This window comes from Trachypithecus francoisi, unplaced genomic scaffold, assembly GCF_009764315.1.
Source record: "Trachypithecus francoisi isolate TF-2019V2 unplaced genomic scaffold, Tfra_2.0 Lachesis_group8, whole genome shotgun sequence".
NCBI classification, from domain to species: domain Eukaryota; kingdom Metazoa; phylum Chordata; class Mammalia; order Primates; family Cercopithecidae; genus Trachypithecus; species Trachypithecus francoisi.
Window position 1 is genome coordinate 29,356,360 of NW_022681473.1, and position 15,417 is coordinate 29,371,776.

Here is a 15,417-nt window from a genome sequence, read left to right on the forward strand (position 1 = left end):
ATACAGATGCTCCCTGGCTTACAATTGGCTTAAGACTTTTTGACTTTATGATAGTATGAAAACAATATGCATTTAGCACAATCGTACTTCAAGTGCCAATACAACCATTGTTTTTCACTTTCAGTACTGTGTTCAATAAAGTACATGAGATACCTATTTAATAGTTTGTTATGAAATAGGCTGTTAGATGATTTTGTCCAACTGTAGGCTAATGTAAGTGTTCTGAGCACATTTAAGGAAGGCGAGACTAAGCTATGATGTTTAGTAGGTTAAGTATGTTAAATGCATTATTGACTTATGATGTTTTCAAATTATGATGAGTTTACTGGGATGGAACCCCATAGTAAGCTGAGGAGCATCTCTGTATGTATTTAAGCATCTTCCCTAATCATACAGATTTTACTTAAATTTTATGTATCACATAAATTTAATCATACGGTACACAAACTTTAAGTAAAATCTATGATTTAAACAAGACTTACTTTCCTTGGGAGTAATCAGGTTTATACACTAAATGGACTTTTCATGAGTGACTGGGTAGTCAACTCACTCTGTATTTTCTTATGTAAACTCCAAAAGAAATTGAGAGGAAGGGGCAATTCAAGTAGGACTGTTAACTTTTCATTCACAGGTAGTTAGAACTTCAATCAAGTCATTGGCAAGATGGACAGGAAAAAAGGAAGATACTGTAAGTAAGGAGCGAGTTTGGAAAATACATAAGATGAAACACGGGGTTAGAGATGGGATTTCTCCATGTTGGTCAGGTTGGTCGTGAACTACCGACCTTAGGTGATCTACCCACCTTAGCCTCCTAAAGTGCTGGGATTATAGGCGTGAGCCACTGCTCCCGGCCCCAGCTATTTATTTATTTATTTATTTATTTATTTACTTATGCATTTTAGTGGAGACGGGGTTTCACTGTGTTGGCTAGGCTGGTCTCGAACTCCTGAGCTCAGGCAATCTGCCTGCCTTGGCCTCCCAAAGTGCTAGGATTACAGGCATGAGCCACCGTGCCTGACCTGAATTTGGGCTTTTGTATTGTCCTAACCTGGACATGAATAAAGACCTTGAGTCTCATTGCATTGACACAAGTGCATGTTGTTCTAACAGAGAATTATCTTAAATGGTATCAGATGAATTAAAAGAAGAAAGCTGACAGCCAATGGATGAGCCAAAGAAGTAAGACACATATCTTTACTCCTGCCTTATTTTTTCTCCTTCTTTAGTATCCTGTGAAAATTTCAAGTGAAATACTTTGGATCCCTAGGGCTTGGGGAAGTTTATCTTGTCAGGGCTGTTGGAAAGATACGGCTGTTGGAAAGAACATTTTGGAGTGGCTTGGTAGCAATTTGTGGTCTCTCCTTGCTTTTCTTGGCAGCAGAGCTTGCTTTCCCTGGCAGAGCTCTGCCCGGATGTGCTGTTGAGGCCCAGCATTTTAAGAAGACTGTCTCAATGGCTGAGTTTTTTAGGGCTCACTTCACGTTTGTATTCCAATTCACTGACTGTTTATCCAGAAGCTTGGACTAGGTTTGATGGAGAGCTTTGTCAATAAAGAAAAAAAAAAGTCAGTAGATAAAATTAGGGAATAGCTTTCTCAGGTGAGGAATACATTCAAGAATGAATTCTTGGAGAAAAACGAACCACTGTTATGTTCGTGAACTTATGGTTTCTAGGAAAAAGTAATTTCGCACAAGACAGAAGGAAAGAATGATCTTCCTTTGTGCTTAAATATGTGCAATTCAGGAAAAGTTGTTTATTTTCCATTGAAAGGGGAACAGGGTGTTACAAATAAAGCTGTGTCCAGGTGCTAATGAAATGAAACCTCAGAGTGAACTGGGATAACTTCCAATTCACTGCACTTATGAAAAGGCATAATTTAGTCCTTTAGTCTTTGATTATAAAAAACAACAACAACTCTGAATCTGTAATCTCAGTTTAAAACTAAATTACCTGGTTGCTCTCTCTCTCTTTCTCTTATTAAGGAAAATCGCTTTATAAGAAAAATACTTTTGGGATGTGATACACAGCCTCTTTCAGAATGACCAAGGAATTTCATAAAGAAGTGAACAGAGAAAATAGAACAAGAATAACATCGCTGGATTTTCTGAGGTCATCAGATTCTGGCTTGGGTCCTTGATTCAGTCCTTTATCCAAATCACTTAGCATTTAATCACAGTGAGCTGCTGTTCAGCAAAGAAATCCCCCCAAAGATAAAAAAAAAAAAAAGTCTCTCCATTCTTTTGTTCCTCATGAGGCTGTCACTACTGAATATTGTAATGTCCCAGCAGAACAAAGGGAAGAGGGAAGATGGAGGCATTACTGGCAATCATTGCCAAGGTTAGGAGAAACTGGGGGTAGAAATTAAAATACCAGTAATCACTCTCAAAGAGTATTTCTACTTCATACAGGATCAAGCAGCTAAAAAAATAGACAGTTGCTCTAATTCAAAATGTAATGGTTTTTATGGTGGGCATAAAGAATTTGCACTACCCCTGACATTTACCCTCAAGTCATCTTGTAGCAGAAACGCTGACAGAGGGAATGATATACTGAGAACTCAAAATTCATCTTTTTCCATTGTCTCCTTTCTTCATCTATACTAAACAAATGGGATGAATTCACACTCTTTCCATTAGAATTCATCAGGCAGTAAGCATAGCTATCCACTGTTTGAACCTTCCCGAGCCCTCTACTTAATGAGACAATTTCTGCCTGCAGAATGGATTATATTTAGACCAAGTTCTCAGTCTGAATTGAGATTTCTATGAAGTAATATCTTTTCTCTCATCAGCTAAGAGAGTGAGGTAAAAATAGAACTCCCAGACTTCTCTTTTGCTAATGTGTATTAACAAGAAGAGTGAATGAACTCAGCTTGTATCTTACAGCTCCAAACACCCTTAAGACGGATGATTCCCTTGAATCTACTCAGTGACCACCACCAGACTGACAGGGCTACAGGCTGGCTCATCTGTAGCTGTACTGTGTTGTTGAAACCAAAGCATTACCACCGATCTTTTGGGTGATGAGAGTGCCAGCAGCTAGGAAGCTGACATCATAAAGATGATAACAGCTCAGTGTGCCAGGAACTGTGCTAAGTGCTTTATGTGACATAGCCTCATTCAGTTCTCATATAAGCCCAGTGGATGGGGTCACTACTATACCCACTGATGCTCAGAGGGTTAAATAACTTACTCAAGTTCACTGAAAATGGAAAGAAAGAATGGTGAACTCAGTTTGAATCTCACTGCTCCAAACATGGTCAAGATGGATGGTTCCCAGGTTGGTCTAATTCAGAAGACTGTTATAACTTCTGTGGCCACATTAGCATTCCTAATTCAATGTCCTGGTGGTGCCACTGTGAACATTCTCCTCCTGCTACTTATTGCTCTAAATCCACTTATCTTTCTGAAATCTTTTCAATTTGGTTTCAGGATTCTCCAGTTTCTCTCTTGCATGCTCTTGGCTTCAGAACCAACACTGTCAGAGAATACTATCTTTCCTCTGAAATTGGAACACTATATAATAATTTTCATTCATGTTTTTCATTCATCCTAAAATAGCTCATATTTTTGAAAACTAGTAATCTTATAGTTAATGAATGGGTCAAGGTGTTACAGATAGATCCAGACACACAGCTTATAATTCCCTGGTTATTTAGGCAGGCAGAGGACATTGTATACCAACAGTGTATTCATACTACATGCCAGGACCTGTGATATTTGCTTTACATATATAATTTTTGAAGCTACAAGGATTATTTCCAGTTTACAGAGGAGGGAGTTTAGGCTCAAAGAGATTAGGTGACCCACTCAATGTCACTTGTGGAGAAAGTGGGATTTGAATACAGGCCTGCCTAGATTTACTTTACCAAGAACAGCTGTGTGGAAAGTCTGTAAGGACAAATCTGTTCCCAGAGTGGTTCTGACTTTGCAAAGAACCACAAATATGAATACCCCACCTAACGAGCTGATGGTGGATAGTTTTCTCATTACTAAGTTTTGGAGGGCATCAATAATCTTAAAAAGCAAAGCAGATGATACAGTAATTGCACATGGGGGAAAAGTCAAATTCGTATTTCTCAGACATTACTAAATGACAGTGACTTTCGAGTGGATAACCCTTGGGTCACTTGGCTGTTATTTCTCTCTCTAGGTCACTTTCTTCTGATAAACTTTGAACGTTGAAACATTTCTCCTTTGTTGTCATCATGAGGGGGAATGGTTTTATTCAGCAGCCTTTCATGGGAAAGCAATGTAGGACTTTTTTTTTTTTTTTTCTTTATTAGGAGTTCACTCCCACCTCACCTCCCTTATGTGGAGCTGCAACGACCAATCTGAAGCATTCTGCAGGAGAGCCAAGACAGGGGATGAATCCCTTAGAAGGGCCCAATATAAGGGAGTCTTTGTCCCTTCTTTGGTCCAACTAAGCTCCTACAATAATTGCTGAAGAATGTTGAGAATTGTAGCATTTAGGACTGAAAAATTTGAGGCCATGTTGTGACTTCTTCCACAGTATAAATATACCTTCTTCTGATTTCTTGTAAATAGTCTGACTAAGTCTATTTATCCGCTGGAAAACCCCATAGTAGAGAGGTCCCACATGTTATGGGGGCTACCTGTTCTGATAATGATAACATCGTCACTCCAGGTTGCATAGCAGAGAGGTTAAAAAGCAAGATTCTGCAGGAAGACTGCCTAAACTCAAACCCTGGCTTCATCCATTAGCCCTGTAGAGCCATTCTTCACCCTTCTCCATCCTCTGTTTCTCAGGGAGGGTGAACTGCAAGGACTGCATGTGAATTGTTTCAGTGGACTCTCCTGCCCTGAAGCTTCCATCTGGCTTTGGCCAGTACAGAGTCCTGGAAGGAAAAGAAGGACTGGAGGAACGTGGGCATTGGGGTATTTATTCCCAGATCCCCTTCCAGCAGGCTGCTATGGCCACAGTCTCAGCTCCTGTCAAGTGGCCTTCTACATGCAGAACTCTCCTGTGGGTCCTGGCACCCTCCCTTTGGCTTAGGATGGGCAATTGTTCCCTACAGTTAGTAGCCCAGGGAGTCTGCCCTATCTCTTAGAGTTTCCCTACCCCCTCCCACACCCTTCTAAATGACTCCTTTATTAAACTTATCACAATTTACTTAATTTAAATATGCCATCTTTTTTTTTTTTTTTTTTAAGCTGGGACTCCGACAAATACAACCTTGGGCAAATTCCTTAATTCCTCTTGGCCTCAGTTTTCTTTTCTTTTTTTTTTTTTTTTGAGACGGAGTCTCGCTCTGTCGCCCAGGCTGGAGTACAGTGGCTGGATCTCAGCTCACTGCAAGCTCTGCCTCCCGGGCTTACGCCATTCTCCTGCCTCAGCCTCCCAAGTAGCTGGGACTACAGGCGCCTGCCACCTCGCCCGGCTAGTTTTTTGTATTTTTTTTAGTAGAGACGGGGTTTCACCGTGTTAGCCAGGATGGTCTCGATCTCCTGACGTCGTGATCCGCCCGTCTCCGCCTCCCAAAGTGCTGGGATTACAGGCTTGAGCCACCGCGCCCGGCCATGGCCTCAGTTTTCTCCTCTGTAAAAAGGTGGTTTAATAATATTTTCTGCAGAATGTCATCTTAGGAACCAAACAAGATACAATATATAAGGTACAGTACATTATGCATATAGGAATTACTAAGGGAATGCTAAGCTCATACGACTACCACGAAGTTCTAGCTCACACACTACCTTAACTCAACTATAGTAACTCACTTCTGGGAACTTCGGTTAAGTTTCAGTCAAGAATCAATAAGGCAACAAAGAAAAAAACCCTTATGATCAAAATTCATTTTTAAGAATCCCTTACATCACCTCTCAGAGTATGGTACAGTTGATTTTCTTGTATGCAGTCCTGCAAAGTAGTTCTTGTTGACACTGAAGTTCGAAAACCCATTAGCTAGACTTAAGAAAGGTAAATCTATACATAAATGTCAGTCTTCTGCTTTCGCCATGACTATGGGATCCCTAGAGGAGACTGAGAGATGCCAGCAAATTCATAAGTATTCCTGCAGCTTGTGGGGTTGGCCTTGTTCTGTTCTCCTTCCAACGTTCTATCAACTTATTGCTGGTTAAGAGACTTGTAGTTTGCTGTGACAATTAAAAGGAGACCCTGAGGTCACACGGTAGGTGGGGAGGCTAGGTTCTCAAGACAACTCGCTGTAAATTACACCGGGTGAATGCTGCTGTTCCCACGTGTCTAGGATGGTTCTCTATTGAGCATGAAAAAGATGTAAGCATTTCCCACACATCCCATTTAATCCTCACAACAACCCCGATGGTGGCCATTATTATCTTCTCCAGTTTGGGGATGAGGAAGCTAAGATCCTGTGCCCAGAATAAGGTAAAACAGAGTCTAATACTTAGCAGGGATAGTATTTAAGGCAGAACTGTCTGACCCAGAGCTGAGTTTTTATTCAGCATGGTCGCATGCTGTACAGTAGCTAATGTGTGCTTTGTGTGTGCACAACATTAGAAGAAAGCTCTATGTTTTTGTAGCTACTCACATTGGTTTTCTACAATAACATACAAGTGTTTGTTTGCCTGGAAAGTTTTTTATTCCCTGTCTTTAAAGGCAAGAGGATCAGCCCTATATCATATCTTCCCTATCAATTTCTTTCCAAAGGCTAAATGTACCATGCTCCAACTACTTCCTGGAGCCCTATTTCTAGACCCTCCCCTATGTTGTTGAACCACTTCTAGTCCAGCACTTCCCGACTTTGGCTGCACAGTGGGCTCAATCACCTGGGGAAATCCTTTAAAAATACCCAAGTCAGCCCCCGCCTAACCCCCAAGATGGATGAACCAGAAATCTCTGAAAGGTGACCTGAGTATTATTATTTTCTAAAAGGCTCTCTCAGAACGTTTTAATGGGCAGCCAGTGTTGAAAATAACTGCTCCAGTTTGTTAAAAAATAATTGGTGTGAATATTGGCAAAAGCCCTCTGGCACGAAGAAAGAGAACCAGTTTCTTCTAGCTAATGTTTGTTAGCCAGAATTATCTGTGGCATAGTCCACGTGACTTAATAGACCTGGTCTTCCAGGGCAGCTGAATGCAAATGTTTCTCAAGTGTAGAACGAGACGTCAGGGCTTACAGAGAAAGTGGCAAACTGGAATGATGACTCCATCTAATTCGGCCATGCTGGATGATTCACCTGGATTCTCTCATGTCCTGAGCATTGAAAACATAATGAAGAGTTTTTAAATTGAATGTTTAAAAAGGTGAAAACAACTCCATCCCTTTTTCTGTTTCCTTTTTACCTTGTATTTATGTACCACCAGGTGCCTTGCTCTTGGCAGTATGAATGAACGGCACAGCTCAGCCCCCAAAGCCTGTGTGTAGAGACTGAGGGATTGTGATGGAGTAGTTCATTCATGTTCATGTTAAGGGGGGTGCTAATAGCAGAGTAGTGCCCCTGGGATTATTAATATCTAGGCCTGGGAGAGATGGAGATGGCTTCTTTTCCACTTGCCACCTCAGCAGAAAGGGAAATAAAATGCCTAAATTGTAAAGTTAGACAATTAGACTGTAAAGTTTGTATATGTGACAACTTCAGATACAAAGCCACACACTTACCCTTGATGGGGCTTAAGAGGAGAGAGTGTCAAACATAATACCAAAGTGAAAGAAGGTAGCTTTTCATCTACAAATTATTTTTAAACACATTTACCAGGGTAAACAATAATTTTTTGGAAGAGGAGAGTACCCAAAGTCAAATGCCCTAAGATGAAGGATGCTTATGGTATTTTTTTTTTAAATAAAGAAAATGCAAAGTTAGAGTGGTTCTGAAGGACCCTAGGATGAGTAAGATACAGATGATTATTCTAATGGTGCCGACAGGATTGAGAGAGAAGAGGGGAGGGGAGAGATGGAGAAAGGCATGGATGGAGGAAGACGTTTGGATTCAGATTTTGTAAAGGACAGTGAAGGAAGGAGGTGAGCTGAGATTTATTTTTAAATTCTATTAATGTGTTTTCCCTCTTTTTCTTGTTATTTTTCTCATCTGTCTATTCATACTTGGATATTTTGTCCAATAAACTATCTTCTAAGGACTCTGAGAATGCACTGAACATTTTTGGAGGGTTTACTGGGTGCCAGACGCCAGTTTAGGAACTTTACATATCTTCTCCATTTCATTTAGTTCGCTTAGCACAGAGAAGTGGGAGAAGATAGTCCCATTTTACAGGTGGGATGAAAAAAGAGATGGAGGAATTTGCCCTAGGTTACTCAGCTAGAATGTGGTGAAGAACTCAAGACTTCGGATATCAGCGCCCGGCATTTAACTACCAATCGTCCTGCTGGCACCCTGGCTCCTCTGGCACCATCCCCAGGACCTGCTCTGAGAGTTTGCACGTGGCCGGTCGCGTTACATCACAGCGCAAATCCGAAGAGCGTCTACCTTGGGGGAAAAGAGAGTCTGTTTAATTCTCCTGTGGCCCTCCAAGTGAGTTCTTTTGGGTTCCATTGTCTAGACGAGGAAACTGAGGCTTTGCCTGCTCTGCGGTCACAGGCTGGGCAGGTAGCGGGACCCTAGGTTCCTGCTGTGTTCCAGAGATAATCAAAGCTGCACAGGTCTCGTCATTTTTATGCAAAGCCATCCGGAAGGCTCGAACTCTCCCTTACACAAGCCCATCTGTCTCTGTGCGCCGCCCCCGGGGCTCGGAAGCAGGCGGCGAGCAGCGCCGAGTGGGTGGAGAAGCGTCCGCCGCCACTCACTTCGGCCAACTCTCTGCGCCTTCTCAGCCCGCACCCCCCAGGCCGACCTCTCTCAGCCTAAAAAAAAAAAAAAAAAAAAAAAAACCCGGCCTCCCCTGCACCCCGCCCGCCGCCCCCAGGGAGCTGCATTAATATTAATCTCGCTGAATAATTGAAGGCCGGAGATTTATTCGAGCTTCGGCGGGGGAGGGCGCGCAGCTGGGCCGCGTTTAGGCTGCACCACCCGCGTGTTTCAGCCGCCCGACTCCGCGGGGCCTGGGACCCCCAGACGTGGGAGGATGGGGTGGGTGTGCCCGCCTGTGAATTTGGCGGTGAGTGTGAGCTGAAGCGGGTGCCCCGGGGAGTGAGGAGGGAGCGCCAGGGGCTGCTCCAGGGAGGCGGAGACGGAGGGGCATCCCGGGTCTCCGCGCCGTCGCCTGCGCTTCACCCCTCACGGGGTGACCCGGGGCCACGCGGGCTTCAGGGGAAACAATAGCAACTCGTTAGATCCTGGGCTTCTGCCACCGGCTGCCCAAGCCTTCCCGGACGAGCGGCGGGGCCTCTTTTCTTATTTGGCTAATTTATGGCGAGAGGCTGGGGGGAGGGATGGTAGAGGAGGGACCGCGTCTGGAGTTGGGGGCGGGGGGCGGCGGTTAAAGGAGTTGCCCCAGGCGGCGGCGCGGGTGATGTCAGCTCTCGACGAAAATAGAGAGGGATCGCCTGCAAATCCCCAGCTCCGGCGGGGCTAAACCTTGCAATCCCTCCCCGGCCGGCGCCGAGCCAGGGCGCAGCAGCCTCCACCGCCTCCCCCGGCGCGCACACACCCGCACACGCGCACGCACGCTCACCGTCCTCTGCCACCACTCTCTGCTCCCGCCACTCGCCGCACCCGCAAGCCCCGAAGCAAAGCACAGGTGGCAGCGGCTGCAGGGGCGCATCACCGGCGTACGCCCTCCTGCAGCCCTGGGCGCATCGCTCTCTCAGGGAAGCCACCCTCGGAGCCCCCGGAGCTCACGCCAAGCGCCATCCCCGCGGGCGGAGGGGAGCGCGGGTCGCGCGCCTTGGAGAGCCGGGACGCGGATTAGCGCCGGCAGGAGCCTCCTGCGCGCGTTGAGGCGCTAAAGGGCTTACCCCGGAGGCGGGTGGAAGGGCAGGCAGAGGCTCCTCTTAAATACCGCTTCCGGCCGCACTTCGCGCTCACCCCGGCGCACGCTCTCTCCCTCGCCCACAGCTGCCGGATAGTGCTGAAGAGGAGGGGGCGTTCCCCAGACCATGGCATCCACGGAAGGGTGAGGGGATTTTTAGCTGTACCCGCGGGAAAGCGGGGTCGCGCGCGGGATGGTGGTGCCCCTATCCGGGATGGGGACAGAGAGGCGTCGGCGGCGGGCCTGGGAGATGGTGGCGGAGCAGTGGCTTGGCTGGGGATGCGATGGTGGGGAGGGGATTGATTTTCTTTCTTGGAGATTGCTGCTTAATCCTTTGAAAATGCGAGAGGCGGAGGGTTTTATTTTGATTAAAAGGGTAAGGTGCGCTGGGGCCGTGAGAGTGTGAGGAAGAAATCCTCTTGAGGTTACTTTTGAGATTTCAAAACAATAGGGGATTGGGCACAGTGTGAGCAGACACCGAGGTAGCAGCGCCTGGAGAGTGGCGCCGCAGGCCGGACGCGGGCTTGCAGGTGGGACCGGCCCGGAATGAATGAGCCAAGACCGGGCCTTGGGGCGGGGCAAGGACCAGCGCGCCCGGCCTTGAACGCCAGGTTTGCAGAGTCGCCGTAGAGATACTGGGCCCACTCCGATCGCTCCTTGTCCCTGGAAGGCGGAATCTCCCTGGCTAGCTCTAAGGAAGGGTGGAAGAGATTTGGGTGCTTCCCGGAAGGAGGCGGGAAAACGTGTGGTCTGGGGCAAGGGCAGGAGTCGCTAGACTCCAGCGGACGGGGATAGCATTGGCTTCCCTATTCATCCCAAGGGTCTGGAGTCGTGTCCTGCCTCCCGAGACTGCAGTTGGCATGGGGAAAGCTCCCTCACAGTGATGATTAAAGACATCTGTCTTTAGCAAGAGACAGAAGGGGCTGCAGGGGGCAAAAGGATTCTTTGAATACGGACACATCAAAGGAAAGGTCCACAAACAGAATCCTTGGACCAGTATCTCTCAGAAAACTTTTTGGGCTTGATAGAACCTGAGTGGCAATGAAAAGACTGGGCAGCTCAGCCCTTTGGTTAATTCCCAAAATTGCACTTACTTGCAAGCGATCACAGGATCCATGTTATGTGAAAAGCAAATATCAGGGACTTCTCTGGGCTCAAGTGGTGGTGTTGGCATTTTCCAGTTTCTTCTAAGATATTTTACCAACTCCGCAGGCTTGTTTTAGGGGAATGGATCTCTAAGCAGGCATGAAGAGCTGGTATCCAAAGCCAGATCTCTAGACTGCAATCTCCAATAGAAGGAAAATATTTCTAAAACTGTCTCTCTGTGTCCAGGAGAAGGAATTCCTTCCTTTTCTGTCCCCCAGAGTCCTTCCAAACGCATCTGGCATCTTGTCATTGCATGAAATTTTGTCACTCCCTTTGCCCTAACATTCTGCAGTTTGGACTTTTTTGATTATTATTTCTCCAAAAAGATGTTTCAAGAAGACACCTGTGTTCAAGGAGGGTGGTACCTTGTGCTAAAAAAGATCTCTAGAAATAGATAGTAGGAGCCCATATTGATCAAGATCAGTGCCTTCCCATGTTTAATTAAAAAGGTTTTTATATGAGAAAAGATATGAAAGCATTTCTGGTTGCCTTCAGGGACCTTCTAGACTTATCCTTGCTTGTAATGGCTAGAGTGGAAAACATCTGTGAAAAAGATGGATGATATTAGTCTTCCAAATCCTGCATCCAGCTTACTCCCTATTTTGATGGCCAGATAGAGGAGAAGTTATGACACCAACCCCAAACTGAGTATGTTTATTTCACTTTTGTCCTAAATGAAAGCTGTCAAGTGATGTGACATTCAATATAGAGCCAAAGTGATTTTCAGCATTTTAGAAAGATTCCCATCCAATTAATCCCATCTTTCTGCACTGTGTATGGTTAAGAAAAGATTCATCAGAGGAATTTATATTTAAGAGATGAAAGATTGAAAAAAAGTTGAATGGCTGGGAAACAAATATAGGATCTATGATCCGTTATTATTTAACAGCAGTAACTGATGAGCAGGTGACATTCGCAGAAGCCCTGGTCTTTCCTTTCTTCTTCTCTTCTTTTATTCCAGGAGCATTTACTGAGCACTTGTTGGGTGGAACTCACATGTGAGGAACTCCGAGTTGGGGGGATACAGAAACAGTCTGGGATCTGCCTTTTAGAAGTCTAGCTCCATCCAGTCAAGGATTTTTATTAGTAAATTGTTCACGTGGATTCATGAGATCTCTTGCCCCTTCTAACATCTTTGATTAATGTGCCTTGTAAAGAAAAATTTACTAAGACTCCTCAGGCTATCTCCTTTGTTAGCTTTTGCCATTTAACAATATTGAAATTGTTTCCTTGAAACATACATTACTGAGAAGGAAGCAAAAATAGCAATATTGTTATATGCTTTCAATTTATATGTTTTCAGTTCAACTCTGTTTGATCCAGAATGTTTGGGGAATAGGGTAATATGGGAAACTGACCATTCTGGTTCACATTTATTTGGTGATGTCATTAATAGCAGCAGAACATGTTAATTACCAATTTCTAAAGAATTATTAGAAGCAATAATGACATCTTATGTTTGTTTAACACTTCACTTTCAAAGCTCATTTGTGTACCTCATCACATTTGGTTCTGAAGTAGGCAGTCCAACAAAAATAGACTTTAAGGATAAAATTATATATAGAGAGTATAATACCATCTTTCCAGAAAGATTCCAATACTTGGAAAAGCTTTGGGGTTATCATCTGAAAATGATGTGTGCTGGGCATGGCTGGTGAGATTACTGGCTTTCTCTCAAACTTTTGGCATACCTATCCTGCAAATTGCCTTTTAGGATATTCTCTTTGTAACCTGTGCATTGGTCTTTGCCTGTGCAGAGCGTATGCCACCACAGTCTGGTTTTCTGAGGGCTTTGATTATTTGGAATTGAGATTATTAGCATCCGGTTTCTATAAAAATCAATAGTGGACACTTTGGTAGTTCCCAGGTTCTGAGAGATATTTTCCTGCAAAGCAAGGTCGAATTTAATAGTTGAGCATTCTTTCTTTCCGAGTCCCCTGTCATGGCTAGAATTACGGAGATGGCTTTTAGGTCCCTGACCCAAATTGGAAAGAGATTATAAGTAGTTGGTGGCAGCCAGGCTAGTGTCCATTACGGACTAGGTCACAGTGGAGTGCCCAGATGCTGAAGAGGCAGGCATTTTAGAAATATCTTCTTGGAGGTGGGGGGTGGCTAGGTCACTCTGTATGTCAGAGACCCGAGGCAATCTGTCTTCTGATCAGCTCCCGTGAGCCAAGGGGTCAGGGCGAAAGCCAGCCATGAGGGCTTGTGCTTCAGTTTGACTTAAAGAGCAAGGGAAACAGAAATCTGCTGACAGTGGAAAAACCCTGGCAAGGGAGACCCCTTGAATTTATTATTTCAAGCAAGTAAAAGCAAACCATAACCATTGTCCTCTCGCTTTTCCCCTTGGGAATGAATCTGAGGTCAGCAGGAGGAAGAGCCCATAGAGTGGACTTATTGGAAAATGAGTGAAAGATATGGGGCTTCTATGGTCTAGAGGGGTTTGCAGGTTGCATGCCTCAGGCTTGGCTGCAATTTTCTTTTCTCATTTTCAATAATATAGAAATCAGTCTCCTTGGGGAAAATAGATATTAGTAGAGCTATGAGAAAACCATTTCATGTTTACTAAGACAGTCGCTTGTGAGTAATTGAAAGCTTAATTCTCAGGAAATAATTTCTAAATCCAGATGAAACTTGTGAGGCGGAAACTCCATGTTATTAACAACCAAAAGACAAATCTGTTCATCAGTACCAATGGCCACTTCTTTTCTTCTTCCATGCAACACAATTAGGTGTTTTGTGTCTCCTTTGGCTTTGGCTTTAAAGGATGTGTCAGACGAGGAAAAGTCCTTAAGCAATGATGTTTCAGCTGCAAAAAACGAGCAATATATTTAACAGCTAAGTGTGAGATTTCTGGGTCAGTGTGCCATAAATCCTACAGTTCCAGAATTGCAAAGCTTTTTCATAATTTGAAGCTCAACACAGAGTGATTTCAATGTAAATCCTCCCCTCCCTGCCCTCCTCCATGGCTGTGTCACACAATGCCCTGATGTCTGGGTTCCCCCCTTTTAAAGGCAAACTGAATTGTTTCTCATATTGAATTTTTCCCCCATTGGACTGGCTTGCCTCTTGGCATGAGCTGAAACTATTCTTCATTTCAGTCATCTACCAGAATTATTTTAATCTACTAACACACCAATAGTATTAAATCTTCTAGCAATAGTAAGCAGAAGCATTATTCTGAAGATAAAATTTTAGTTTTGCTTGCATTTAAAGAACTTGTCTTCGCAGTCTGAAGAAACATCTAACAAACACCAGACACTGCCTTGCTTGCAGCTTTTGATTTCATGCCCTTAACAGCTTGTTGGGGGCCAGGCAGGATGCTTCATAGAAAGGGTTTTAGAATCCAGATTATGGCAAATCTCTTTACCGTGATCGTGAGCTCGCTCTCTCCTCCCTCTGCCCGCCCCTCACCCGCAACTCTCCAAGTGCCAACTCCTTGGAATGAATTAATTAAAGGAATGTTTAAAAATATCTCATTGCTCCATCTCCACGTGCTCCATCATTGACTGGAGGCAGATGGGCCACATATTTGTCGGTAGAATAGAAAAGGACTAGTATCTCGTTATAAATCTGTCTGGTTGGCTTTAAATGATGTCAGAAAAGACAATGGGCCCGCAGTATTAAAGGAGAATGAAAGGAAGATCTTTAAAATTTTAAAAAGAAGACCTCATTTTCTTAATGCTTTGGTTTTTCTTTTAAAAAGTGTTGTTTCTCAATGATGTTGATATTTATTTATTTTTCATTCATGTATTTAATGTCTCACTTGAATAAGCAGATATGACCACTGTTTGTGGAACTGCCGTTTGGTGTTTTTGGCAATCTCGACAGTTGCTTTAGAGTATGGACTCACTGAGCAAGAATTGTCCTTTGAAAATGGAATGAAAAGAATGAACTCGATTTGGTGGCTGGACTTGATCTGTGTCAATCCTGGTCTCTAGGATAGATGACGGCAATGTTAAAGACCTTGAATGAAGTGTTTGGGGTCAAGGAGGGAGATGCTGTCCCCATGCCCTGTTTATATTAGAGGCGTCACTTATATCACTGAGAGTACTTTTTTCTCTTACGTTTGGTCAGGAGAGCCATCTGTCACTTGCTGTTTGTAATCTGGCACAGGACTTTCTGTCATGTGGTTCTGCCATCCCAAGTTCCCAGCCACTGTGTTGTCAGGATCACAGAGCTGGTGATGAAGTTGGAAGTGAGTCTGAGACCTGACTGCCTCCCGCTTTGCCTTTTTCCCAGCACTGGACATGAGGTACTGGGTGCCTGTGGACTGTATGTGGCCCATGGGTATATTCTTTTAGGCTCACAGAGGATTTTGGACATGTTTTAATTGTTCACCTATACTTAAAAATGTTTTACCTTAAAAAAAAAATCCTGATTCTGGCTTCTCTTAAAAATTGGGAGA